Genomic DNA, 12610 nt, shown 5'->3' on the forward strand with positions numbered 1-12610 from the left:
GAAGGCTGAGGCGTCCCCTGCTCGGGGCACTCGGCAGCAAATCCCTGATGTTGAGCAGAAAAAGGAAAGTTCTGGGTTAGTGGGAGGAGGTTTCTGGAATGGAGCTGGGACAGGTGCTGATCCACGCATGGAATCACGGGCTGGTTTGGCTTGGAAGGGACCACCAAGATCCTTTACACTCTGTTTGTTGTCTGATTCCACAGCAAAGAACATCCAGAACTGCCACCTCACCCTCACGGACAGCAGGAATGTCTTCCACAGCTCTTGTTTTGGAATGGGAATGGCTGTTGGGAGCTCTGGCAGGACCAGGTAAGAAGAGAAATGGGATCATTCTGGCTGCTGCTGGAGGTGGTTTTCTGCTTTCAGGCTGTTCTTCTCATTGATCCTCTCACAGCAGTGTTCTAGGGCACATTTGAGGGTAATTCCAGGAGTTTCAAACCAGATAAAAACTGGTGGGGCATAAATGGTGAACCTGATCCATTTCTGGTAGTTCCAAGCTTCTCCCACAGCACCGTTCCAGGGGAAACCTGATAAAAGGGTAAAGCTGCAGAGGAACAAGTGCTGTAAACCCTCCATGCGCTCTGACAGAGCAAACCTTCCAGTACTCCCAGCAGATCTCTTGGAGAAAGTGTGGGATCGCAAGGTTTTCCGGGAAAGCAAAACAAGGGCGGAGATGAGGGAATAGGCTTCCAGTTCTTCCTTTAGCTGAAAGCCTGGGGGAATTGAGAGGGGCCACAAGAACTGTTTGTGTAGGAAGATGGGAGTTTGGGGGCTGAATCTGAGTTTCTCTCTGGGCCATTTTTGAGGGAAAAGCTGAGGTGCTGTTTAAGGGAGAGAATGCACATTTTTGGGGTGGAAAAGGTTTAATCAATATTGTAGAGGAAGTAAAATGTTGGGGGCAAAAGTGGATGCAATCTGGAGGGGACAGAAGGAATATTTTGGAGGCAAAATGGGGAACTCGGTAGTGGACAGATGGGGAACATTTTGGAGGCAACACTTGACAAACTCTCTGGGGTGGAGAACGAAGACATTGAGGGAAAAATGAGGTGATGAGCAGTGGGCACGTAGGGAAGGTCGTGGGGGTAAATCTTGAGAAAAACCCCGTGGTATTCAAGAAATCCTTGGAAGCAGGACTGAGGAATTCAGTGGTGGAAAAATAGGGGAATTTTGCGGGGGTAAAACTTCCAAAGATCTAAGAGTTGAGAGTGAGTGTTTTTAGGTAAAAAGGATGTCTTGTTGAAGTTGGGCGTCTGGATTGTGGCATTTATGGATCACAGGGTGTTTTTCCAGAAAGTAGAAGATAAAGGAGACTCCCAAAGCCTCGGTAGCTGTGTTAAGAAATCCCTCCCAGGGAAGAAAGGTACCTAAACCTCCTAGAAGTAGGGACTAATTAGCATGGGAAGGGGAAAACCCACCCCCAGTGGGAGAGAGCCCGCCGGGTAAGGGAAGAGAAGGATGCCCTTAAGAAGAAGCAGGGAAGGTGAATTTCTCGGTTTGCTGAAATGTATCAAAAAGTTTGGAATCTGGGTCTGTGTGGAGGCCGGGATTTTCTCGGCCATATGCAGAGCCCAGCACTAGGAATAGAGTAATTCCAGGCTTTCCAACGCCAAAAATGCAGTACCAGAGAGAGTTCTGTTATCCCGAGGACTTGGGGGATAGTTGGCAAAAATTTCCGGGGGCCCAGGCTGGACCGAGCTTTTAACGCTCCCCGGATTCACGGGATCGGGGATTCCAGCGTGCCCTGCACGGGTTTTTTCAGGGAAGTCCCAAATCCGTGTGAGCGCGAAGCAGAATCCCCTGGGAGCTGTGAAGGCAACGGGATATTTCTTGGGAATTTTGAAGGATTGGGTGAGTCCTCAGTGTTAGGTTGGAATGAACGCAAATTGTCCGGGAGTTGCTGGTTTAGGGATGGCCGGGTCTGGGTTTGGATTTGTGGGCACCGAGTGTTCCTTGTGTCAGCTTTAGGTCTGGATTGGTGGGAGTTGTCAGAGAAAAGAGAAGGCAATTGAAATGCGGAGCTCCGTTCTTGGAGAAATGATCAGGATGGGAGAGGAAAGGCCGTGGAGCTGCTGGGAGCTCCTGGAGAACGAAAGGATCTGAGGCCTGGAGGCAAAAGCTGTGGAACAAAGCCTGAAAAGGGTGCGGGGTGGAGCGGGAGGGGGAGGAGGGCACCGTGGGGGGGTGAAAGAGGGAAAGAATCCCTGCTCTGGGAATCCAGCAGGGACCAGGAGAGGATCATTTTCCATCCCCTGCTCTCAGTGCAATCCTAATAAGGATGGTCGAAGGAAAGTGATTCGTTTGTTCTTAGGTTTGGAATGAAAGGTGCTCTTCCAGAGGGGATTATTCACCTGTTAAAATTCTGTTGGATACAGGAAAAGAGGGAGGAAGCAAGCAGCTGGGGAATGAACGGGTGGATTTTTTGGTGGATACAGGGAAAGACACAGGAAGGGGCTGTTAAGTAAAATACACCTCACGGGCAGCACCAGGAGAAGCCTCAACTGCCCTTTTTTTTCCAAGCTCTGACATTGCAGAGGAGTAAGCTGTGGTCAGCCCATCACTTTCTGAATTCCTTGGATGCCCAGTGCTTTGTTGGGAAGAGATAATATTTGGAAATGAACAAATCCGGGGATGTAATTTCCTGATAGCAAAGCCCCAGAGACCCTGGTTTTGATATCCTTCCAGCACCCAAACGCAACAGAGGGAATCCTGGCGGAGCTGGAAATCGCTGTCGCTCCGTCGGTGGAATTCCTGGGAAATGGAAAGCAGCAGAAGCAGCAAGAACAGAGTTGGAAGCAGGCTCCAGCCGGGTAAGGCAGACACCAAATCCTTTGGAACTGGGCAGGGGTGGGAAGAATGAATTCTTACATTCGTAGCCCATGGATTCCTGAGCAGGATCCCGGCAGGGAAGACTGCGGGGATCAGGCTGGGGACTGATCCCAGCTGGGGGCAGCGAGCCTTGGAATTGGCTGAAGGGAAGAAAGAGGGATCCTTTGAGCACAGGGATCAGCTGTCAAATGCGGAGATGGCATCAGACAATTCCTCGGGAGGGTTTAGTTCCTGGGCCAAATCGATCTCCTGCCTTGTGAAGGAGCTCAGAGATCTGGGAAGAGCCCAAGCAACGCAGGGAATGCAGTGGCAGATAAAACTGCCGGGGAACGGTGGGGAAAAGCATCCGAACAGGGGGCCTCGTTTTGTACAGGAACGGTACAAAAAATTGTCCGAAAGAATAGGAATGGAATGGGATTTTACGTATTCCTCGGAGGCCACAATCCAGTGGGAAGGCTGAGAGAAGGAAGCAAAGCCTAAAAAGGCAAATGAGCCAAATCTGCCCAAAGCCTCCAATGGCCACATTCCCTGGCATTGCTGAGGACTTCAGCCAAGCTCCAGGCAAAAGGTGAGCCCCTATGGAATCCTTTCTGGGAGACCATATCCAGCTGGGACCCTTCCTGGAGAAGGCCATGGGATATGGGTTATCCCAGGTCCAGAGAATATGTCATTTCCTTGGAAAAACACTTGGATCACTGCATCACTTTCTTGTTTCAGGCTCACCAGTCACCCGGGCTATCCAAGTCCATCCTCCCCAGCGGGGAGAGCGGGAGCACGTCCGGCCATGGAGAATTTCTGGGAGAGCCCGGGAGAAGAAAGAAGGCTCCAGCTTCACAGATCTGTGTCATAACCCATCCTGTCGGCCGCTCCTGTTTGATCCCGGTGCATTTGTCCTCTTGGATTCAACCTGAGCAGCGCTAATTGCTGGCAATTAAGCAGCCTTTGGTACTTCTTTTCCATGAAAGCTCTCCATCCTGCCCTTCAATCCTGTTGCAAACACGGGGAAAACCCAAAACTCCGTTTTTTCCCCTCTCCCCTTCACTTTGCCTCCTCTTTTCTTGCAGGCTTTGGGCTATCCAGGCTTGCATGTGGATTAGGCAGAGCAGCCTGTAAGCTCAGCTCCAGGTGGGATTGCAGCGGTGTTGGAAGCACCAGGGATTCTCCCAAGGTTTGGTGTGAGGAGCTGCATCTTGGGAGGGGCTGGGATTTTGTGCACTTCTGGGGTTTTTTTTTCCTGTTTGCCTTTCGGGCCGCCTCAGAGAAAAGGCTGAAAACCGAAGAAGCTGAGGGGGGGTTCCCAAATTCCTTTCCAGCCCTTCAGAGGAGGCACAAAGCCACGTGCAGCTGAGGAAAGGGATGTGAGGAGAATGGCAATAATGGAGCCTTGGGACTCTGCACTTCATTCTTTTCACGTGTTTGGAGGTACAGGAAATGCCAAACCCCACAGGAATTCTGCGTCTGTAACATCGGGTGCAACCTCTTGAAACCCAAGTGCTCAGAGTGGGGTTTTCCCAAGGGTAAATCCCGATGTGACATGGCAAAGCTTCAGTGAGGATTTCCAGGCTTGACTGCACAGCTTTTGGGAAAGCTCAGTAACCAAACAAGAGCAGATTTCTGTCGGATTTGGATCAAACGTGGCGTTTAAATCTGGGACAGCTCAGCTCCCCGGGTGGGAAAGTGCTTGGAGTAGCCGAGAGCTGAGCCGTTTTTGAGAATTCCAAGCGTTGTGTCCTTACGCTCCTTAATACAGCGTTTAAATAATTGATCCTGAATGGAGCCAGTATCAGAGGGATTTGTTAGAGGGGCAGGGATGTTTTTTCACCTGGCAGCGTGTCGGGATAGTCAAGACTCCTTACGTCAGAATTAATTGGTCTTCCTTCTTTTCCCTTTTGTTCTTTCTAGATTGTGGCTGAGTGGGGAGAATATTTGGGATAAAGAAACGAAATGCCCGAGGGAAGCTTCGTGTTCCCGTGGGGATGCTTTAGGCGCGTGCAGCTTCTGAGCTGCACCGAAAGTTGAGGCTCCCCCAGAAGCCTTCCGAAGCTGGAAGGGCCGGGGAAGAGAATTCCAGGAGAGGTGTGGGAAGCGCTTTCTGCCAGGTCTGGACAGCACCGAGGTGGGAATGACTTCAAAGTGTTCCTTGGGAGAAGGATCGTTATATAACGATCATACAAGGAGATCTATATAAAAAATCCTCCATTGTCATCCTTCTCCCAGCCCCTCTGTGTTTTCAGGATCTTGGGGGAAGAGTTTGGGTCTGGACAAGGCTCTCGGGCACAGGGTGGGATTCTTGGGGTGCAGGGCCAGGATTTGGACTCGATGCTCCCTGTGGGTCCCTTCCAGCCCAGGAAATGCTGCAATCCTGTGCCTTTGAAGGTGAAATAAAGGGCACCGGTGGGGTTTTTGCCCGTTGTGTTCACGGCCCTGCTGGCTCAGGGCGGGTTAAAGGTGCAGCTGCCCCGAGCCAGCGGGACCGGCCGGGGCTGCTCGCTCCCGGTGCTGCCGCCTTGTGGGGAGAGCCCGGCACTGCAGCCCGGAATGGCGCTGGCCGCGGGATCGGCGTGGAACAGCAGCGCAGGGAATGCTGAGGCAGCCCAGGGAATGCTGAGGCACCCCAGGGAATGCTGAGGCGCCCCGGGGAATGCTGAGGCACCCCAGGGAATGCTGAGGCGTCCCAGGGAATGCTGAGGCGTCCCAGGGAATGTTGAGGCACCCCAGGGAATGTTGAGGCACCCCAGGGAATGCTGAGGCGTCCCAGGGAATGCTGAGGCACTCCAGGGAATGCTGAGGCACCCCAGGGAATGCTGAGGCTTCCCCTGCCTGGGGCACTCGGCAGCAAATCCCTGATGTTGAGCAGAAAAAGGAAAGTTCTGGGTTAGTGGGAGGAGGTTTCTGGAATGGAGTTGGGACAGGTGCTGATCCACGCATGGAATCACGGGCTGGTTTGGCTTGGAAGGGACTACCAAGATCATTTACACTCTGTTTGTTGTCTGATTCCACAGCAAAGAACATCCAGAACTGCCTCCTCACCCTCACGGACAGCAGGAATGTCTTCCATAGCTCTTGTTTCACAATGGGAATGGCTGTTGGGAGCCCTGGCAGGACCAGGTAAGAAGAGAAATGGGATCATTCTGGCTGCTGCCGAGGTGGTTTTCTCCTTTCAGGCTGTTCTTCTGATTGATCCTTTCACAGCAGTGTTCTAGGGCACATTTGAGGGTAATTCCAGGAATTTGAAACCAGATGAAAACTGGTGGGGAAAAAATGTGAACCTGATCCATTTCTAGTAATTCCAAGCTTCTCCCACAACACCGTTGTAGGGGAAAGCTGATGAAAGGGTAAAGATGCAGAGAACAAGTGCTGTAAACCCCCCAGGCTCTCTGACAGAGCAAACTTTCCAGTAATGCCAGTACATTGCTCTGAGAGACTCTGGCATCACAAGGTTTTCCAGGAAAGCAAAACAAAGACAGAGATGAGGGAATAGGCTTCCAGTTAAGAATGGTTTGGTGGGTGTGGGAATGATTCTTGTATGTTTGATGCTTCCCTTTTTATTCCTGAATAATTTTAAAATTATTCCTTGAATAAATCATCTAAATTTGGGAATTTAAATTTGAGAGGGAAGAGTGCAACATTAATACAGGCAGAGATCATGGAATGATGGAATGGTTTGTGTTGAAAGCCCCATCTCTGAGCCTGTTCTTCCTGTCCATCGGCCTGTCATTGCAGGTGGACATGGAAGTGATGGAGGCGTTCAGGGAACGCTGATTGTTTTTCCCTGCCTCTGGCAGTCAGGTCATTACAAAGACTAATTGACCTCTTCCAGTGGGGAGACATTTAAACAAGAGGTGCCAAAAGAATTGGAGCTTCTGCACGATGAAATCTGCAAGTATCCAACTTAAAATCCCCCCTGGATCGTCACCGGTCCAATTTCCACGGACTAGTCGCCTTGGCCAGGAGTGTCCAATCCTGCTGTAAATGCATTGGGCCGGGGTCTCATTTTCATTTCATGTAAAGACCCTCTGGATGTCCCCCAGTCACTGGAAAGACCGGACTGGGCTCCCAGGACAGTAATTCCAGGTGTTCTCTTCATGGGAATAGCACAGGAGCCTTCCCCTTGGCCAGAGGAGCGGCCAGTGCCTTCCTCAGTCCACAAATTCCCAGGACAGAACACAGAGAAAGCAACAGGAATATGGAAATCCTCCACAGTGGGAGATTCTGGTGCTCTGGATTAGATATTGGATTTATAACGTTAAAGGGAGGGGTTTCAAAGACTGAAATATTATGTTTTATGACTTAAACATTTTCTTAAAAGACTTTTAAAACTGTATTACAAAAGCTGCAGAAGACTCCCACACCCTGAATGGGGCCCTGAGGCCTGACACTGCTCGATGATGAAGATAAGATAAAGTAACAACTCAGGGCTGGGGATATTCACGGAGCACAGGCTTAACACCTCCAAGATGAGGAGCACAGCCCCAGGGCTATCAGCTGCCCGGGCTGACACCAAGGGGTGGAGGGAGGAGAGGCTTTGGGTACCTCGGAAAAGCCTGTGGTCACAGACGCAGTGACTGCCCATCCTCCAACTGTGCAGAGCCCAGCTGTGGGGTCCTCACCGGGGGGAGGAAGCTCATCCACAGCAGAAGGGGTGACATGGCCCAGCACAGGGGCCCCCAGACCCTGCAGCAGAGCACCAGAGATGATGCAACAGACCCTCAGTGTTGCAAGGGACAGTGTCAAGCCAGCCCCTGCAAGAGAGGCACGTGGGCGTTCCCACCTGGCCCAAAGTGTGCATTAACCCACGGAATTCTGCACCCTTCGGCTGTGGCAGCATGTGGCGGCGTGGCCACGGCGCCCACGGGGGACCCTCACCACCGGCAGACCGGATGGAGGGGAGCAACAAGACGTTGTTGGCACCCTCAGATGGGTGATGGGCTTCCATCCAACCCCTCTCTCTGTTTCCCCACCCCCCACGCACCCTTCTTTTTTCTGTTTCTTTCTCTTTCTTCCCTTCTCTTTGCCTCTCTTCTATTAAATAAAATACATCCATTTTTTTGGCAACAACATCTAGCCTCGTTTGGTTTTAATCTCGTTTCTGGGGATATTTTGAACCTTCTAAGTTCTTTCTGGTTTATGCACAGAGACTGAGCTTGCTTTGCTTTTCTGGGTTTAAACCGGATCGTAACAGGGCAGGTGTGGAGGGGTTTTTCTCCCTCTCCTGTTCATTAGTGTTACCACTGCTCTTGTTGCTCTCACTGTTACTATGTGTTGTCATTAATCTCAAATGATTGTCTTGGTTTCCATTCTTAAACTGTTCTGAGCTGGAATTTTGTCTCTGGTCTCTTCCCCATCCCACGGGTGGGAGAGGGAGCAGCTGCTGGTGCCCAGCTGGGGTCCAGCTGTGGCCCCGGGCACTTCTGGGGGCTCCGAACCCGAGGGACAGGAGCGGTTTTGGGCTCACAAAAAGAGACCCAGTGCTGCGTTTCGAGGGCTCAGAAGCAGGTGCAGAGCTTAAAAGCAGAGACTAAATCCTGCATTGTCCTATTACCACAGGCCGAGGACCTAGGGTATATCACTGTGTCCCGCAGCCGTAGGGAGGAGGAGGAGGAGAGAAGATCCAGCAGGCAGGAATTGTGCAGCAAGATTGATTAATTATTTTACAAACTCTTTTATAGACGTCTTTCTTCATAGTCTAATTGGACAAAGGATCAGCCTCCCCTTGGGGTGATTGGCTAAAATCCTAAAACATCCATTGTCAAAATATTTTTCTACTGTACCATAAAGAAGACTTTTCAAGATTGCAGGTGGTTTGGTTGTTTACATAATTCTGCTACCTCTTCTGTGAGACAGAAAAGTCTCTCACAGAAAATAGCAAGAAAATCCTTGCTAGCAGCATTTCTCTATCTACTAGAGTCCTGAGAGCAGGCTCCTATGGCCAGAGTTGGGACTCAGAAACAGTGACTAAATCCTGTTTTCAGGGCTTGAGGAAGAGACCGAGTCCTGTGTGTTTGGGCTCACAAAGAGAAACGGAAGTGCTGCGTTTTGCTGGACCTGAATTAAAGCCCAAGTGCCGTGTTTTGATGCTCAAAGCGGGCTCTTCGGGCCAGGGCGAGTCTGTGTCTCTGAGCTCCGAGTCCTGCCTCAGGCACAGCCCAAAGCCGGGCTCGCCGGCCCCACGCAGAGCTCGGGAGCAGCGACTCAGCGCCGCGTCCGGGGCTGGCGGCAGAGCCCGGGGCCGCGTCGTGGGGCCCAAGGCGGGCTCCGGGAGGGGCTCAGGGCTGAGAGCGGAGCCCGGCCCGGCGCGTCGGGCCCGGCTCGGGATGCCGGGGCTGCCCGGGCGCCGGCACAGCCCCGGCTCCCCGCGGAGAGCCGGCCGGAGCAGGAGCGGCAGCGCCGAGCTCGGCCCCAGCGCCCGTCCCGGAGCGGCTCCTCCCGGTCCCGATCCTAGCCCCAATCCCGCCGGGGGAGAGGCGGCACCGCCCGGGACCCGCAGCGGCCGCCGGCACGACCCGGACCCCCGGTCCCGGGAGCGGCCCCGGTCCGGCCCCGGTGCGCGGGGCGGGTCCGGCCCGGGAGAGAGGGGCGGGGCCCGAGCGATGGTGCCGCCCCCGTGCCGGGCAGGGCGGGCCCCGGGGCCGGGCGGGGCCGGGGCTCTGGGGCGGTCCCGGGCGGGGCCGAGCGGGGCCGGGGCGCGGTTTCAGGGGTGGCCCCGGGCCCGGCTCAGGTGCGCGGGGCGGGGTCCGCACAGGTGCGCGGGGTCCCAGGGCGGCTGCGCAGGGCGGGGCCGAGGTGATTTAAGCCCCCGAAATCGCCCCCGCCGTCATTCGCTCCTTCAGAGCTCGGGGAGGCTGCGGCCGGGCCGGGCTCCCCCGGCGTGGCCCGGGTGAGGCCCCCGCTCCCCCTCTTTCTTCCCCCTCTTTCTCCTGCCCTTATCCTCCTCCTTCGTCCCCCGCTTATCACCTCTTTCTTACCCCCCCCCCCCCCAGTTTCTTTCTCTCTCCCCCACACCCTCCCTGTCTCTCCCAGCCCCCCGCCTGCCCTCTCCCCAGCGCCCCCCACCCTCTTTCCCTGCTCCCCTGTGCATCCCCGACCCTCCCACCCCTCCTTTCTTCCCTACCCCTCCTTTCTCCCCTCTCCGTACCCCGCTCCCCAACCCGACTCCCCTCTCTTCCCCCTCCTCTGACCATCATCCCTCCCCCTCACCCGGCCTTTCCCTTCCCCCCTCGGTTCTCCCCAAACCACCCCGACTCCTCTCCCTACCCCATCTCATCCCTCCCCTTTCCCTCTTTCCCCCGCAGCCGCGGGGCTCGGGGCGCCGGAGAATAAAGCCCAGAGGGCCGGAGCCCGGCGCCCCTGCCCTCGCTGGAGCCCCACACGGGCCGGGCCCGCTCGGCGGGACCCCGTGCAGTACAAAAACAGCGCCGGGGCTCCGGCTTTCCACACATCACACTGGGGATCCCCTCCTCAGGAGGGGTTCCCGGGGGAGTGGTGGGTTTCGGGGAGGGTGGTGAGTTGGGGTGGGCCCCCTCCTGAGGAGGGGGTCCCGGGGGGGGTGGGTGGGTTTCGGGGAGGGTGGTGGGTTGGGGCGGGCCCCCTCCGGAGGAGGGGGTCCCGGGAGGGGGTCAGGGGTGGGCCCCCTCCGGAGGAGGGGGTCCGGGGAAGGGGGGTGGGGCGGAGGGGGGACTTTCCCCCCCCCCTCCAGTCCCCACCCCCTCTCCCGGACCCCCTCCTCCGGACGGGGTTCCCCCCGGCCCCCTCCCCGGGACCCCCTTCTCCGGACCGGGGCCCCGGGGGATGGGGTGGGGGGGGGGGGCCGCATGGGAGGGGCTGTTGCTTTGGGCTGTGATCTCTACGTCTGTTCATGCTGCAGAGTGACGTGACCCCCTCTGCTTCCCCTCCCATCCCACCCGCCCCCCTCCCTCCCCCCCGGGGCCCCGGTCCAGAGGAGGGGGTCCAGGAGAGGGGGCGGGGACTGGGGGGGAGGGGGGGAAGGGGGAAGTCCCCCCTCCGCCCCACCCCCCTCCCCCGGACCCCCTCCTCCGGAGGGGGCCCACCCCGACCCCCTCCCGGGACCCCCGCCTCCGGAGGGGGCCCGCCCCAACCCACCCCATACCCCGAACCCCGCCCCCCCCCGAACCCACCACCCTCCCTGAAATCCACCACCCCCCCGGGAACCCCTCCTGAGGAGGGGATCCCCAGTGTGATGTGTGGAAAGCCGGAGCCCCGGCGCTGTTTTTGTACTGCACGGGGGACCCGCCGAGCGGGCCCGGCCCGTGTGGGGCTCCAGCGAGGGCAGGGGCGCCGGGCTCCGGCCCTCTGGGCTTTATTCTCCGGCGCCCCGAGCCCCGCGGCTGCGGGGGAAAGACGGGACAGAGGACGGGAATAAGGGAGCAGAGGGGGTCAAAGAAGGAGGGCAGGTGGGGGGTTCGGGGTGTGCAGGGAGAGGTGGGGTGGGGGGACAGGAAAGGAGGCGGGGGGAGGACGAGGACGGAACACAGGAGGGGGGGGTCAAGGTGCAGAAGGGGAAAGAGGGAAGAGGAACAGAGGGAGGTGGAGGGGGAAGGAAAGGTGGGAGACAGAGGGGGAGGATTGAGGGCAGGTAGGGGGAATTGGGAGGGGAAGGGGAGCAGGGTGAGGGGGCGGGGGGGGGAAGGAACGGTGAAGAAGGGGAGAGAGGGTGGAGGGGTAGGGCAGGGTTGGGGTGTGTAGGGGGACAGGGAGGGGGGATGGGGGGGGACCGGGCCGGGGGGGGAGGGAGGGGAGGGCTAGGGGGGAGAGGGAGGGGGGGGGGTAGAAGGGGGAGGGTGTAGGGGGTGGGGGAGGGGAGGCAGAGGGGGGAGAACGGAGAGGGTTAGAAGAAGAGAAGCAAACACAAATAGAAAAGAAAAGAATACAGAGACATAGAGACATACAAATATAGAGATACAGAGCCCGGTCCGGCCAGAACCGTTCCTACCGAGCGCCGAGGGAACAAATGGCGGCGGGGGGCCGATTCCCGAGGCTTAAATCCCCTCGGCCCCGCCCCGCGCAGCCGCTCTGGGGCCCTGCGCACCTGTGCGGACCCCGCCCTTCACACCTGTGCCGGCCCCGCCCCGCCCCGCCCGCGCCCGTAAATGCCGGCGGATCCGCGCCCGCTCCGCTTTGTGTGGTGGATGCTCATCCTGCTCATCCCGGGCTGCGGCGGGACCGTCGTTCGGAGCGCTGTGCGGAGCCCGGCACCGGGGGCTGCTCCCGGCGCTGCGCCGAGCCCGAGGCGCTGAGGTGGGACCGGAAACGGGACCCGGGCCCGAGGATTCGGGGCTGGGTCCTGTCGGTGTCTGCTGGGAGTCCCGGGCCGAGCCGCTTGTCTCTCGGCGGGCGGGGTGCGGCTCCCGGGGCCGGAGAACTGAGGTGGGATTGGGGATGGCATTAGGGATCGGGATCGCCGCGGCTGGGAAGAGCCGCTCCGGGATTGGCGCTGGGGCCGAGCCCAGCGCTGCCGCTCCGGCTACGGCCAGCGCGGGGCTAGGGTCCCGCCGGAGCTCCGGCTACGCTCCCGCTACGGCCGCGGAGAGCCGGGGCCGTGCCGGTGCCGGGCCCGCCGGGAGGGCGGCGCTTCCCCGGAGCAGGCGTTGGATTGCGGCTGGAAGCGGCCGGGGCGCGGGGACCGCCCGTGCCCGCCCCGGCACCCCCAGAGGCCGCCGCTCCCTCAGCGCCGCCCGCCCTGTGGGGCGCCCCCTGGCGCAACCGGAGTGCCGGCGCTCCCGGCCCGGCCCCGCCCGCAGCCCCCGCGGGGACGCGGAGCTCCCCC

At 57.8% G+C, this 12610-nt stretch overlaps 1 long non-coding RNA gene across 2 annotated transcripts; it reads left to right on the plus strand.

Annotated features, from left to right (window-relative positions):
• The first annotated feature begins 268 nt into the window (after nt 1–268).
• On the plus strand, nt 269–6622 carry LOC125328375. 2 transcript variants are annotated; one of them, XR_007204688.1, is made up of 2 exons: nt 269–309; nt 6550–6622. It is a non-coding gene; the product is annotated as an uncharacterized LOC125328375 (long non-coding RNA). The 2 variants fall into 2 exon arrangements; XR_007204687.1 differs by lacking the exon at nt 269–309 and adding an exon at nt 5895–5934.
• The last annotated feature ends 5988 nt before the right edge of the window (nt 6623–12610 follow it).

The sequence above is a fragment of the Corvus hawaiiensis genome, chromosome 7 (assembly GCF_020740725.1).
Source record: "Corvus hawaiiensis isolate bCorHaw1 chromosome 7, bCorHaw1.pri.cur, whole genome shotgun sequence".
Lineage (NCBI taxonomy): Eukaryota > Metazoa > Chordata > Aves > Passeriformes > Corvidae > Corvus > Corvus hawaiiensis.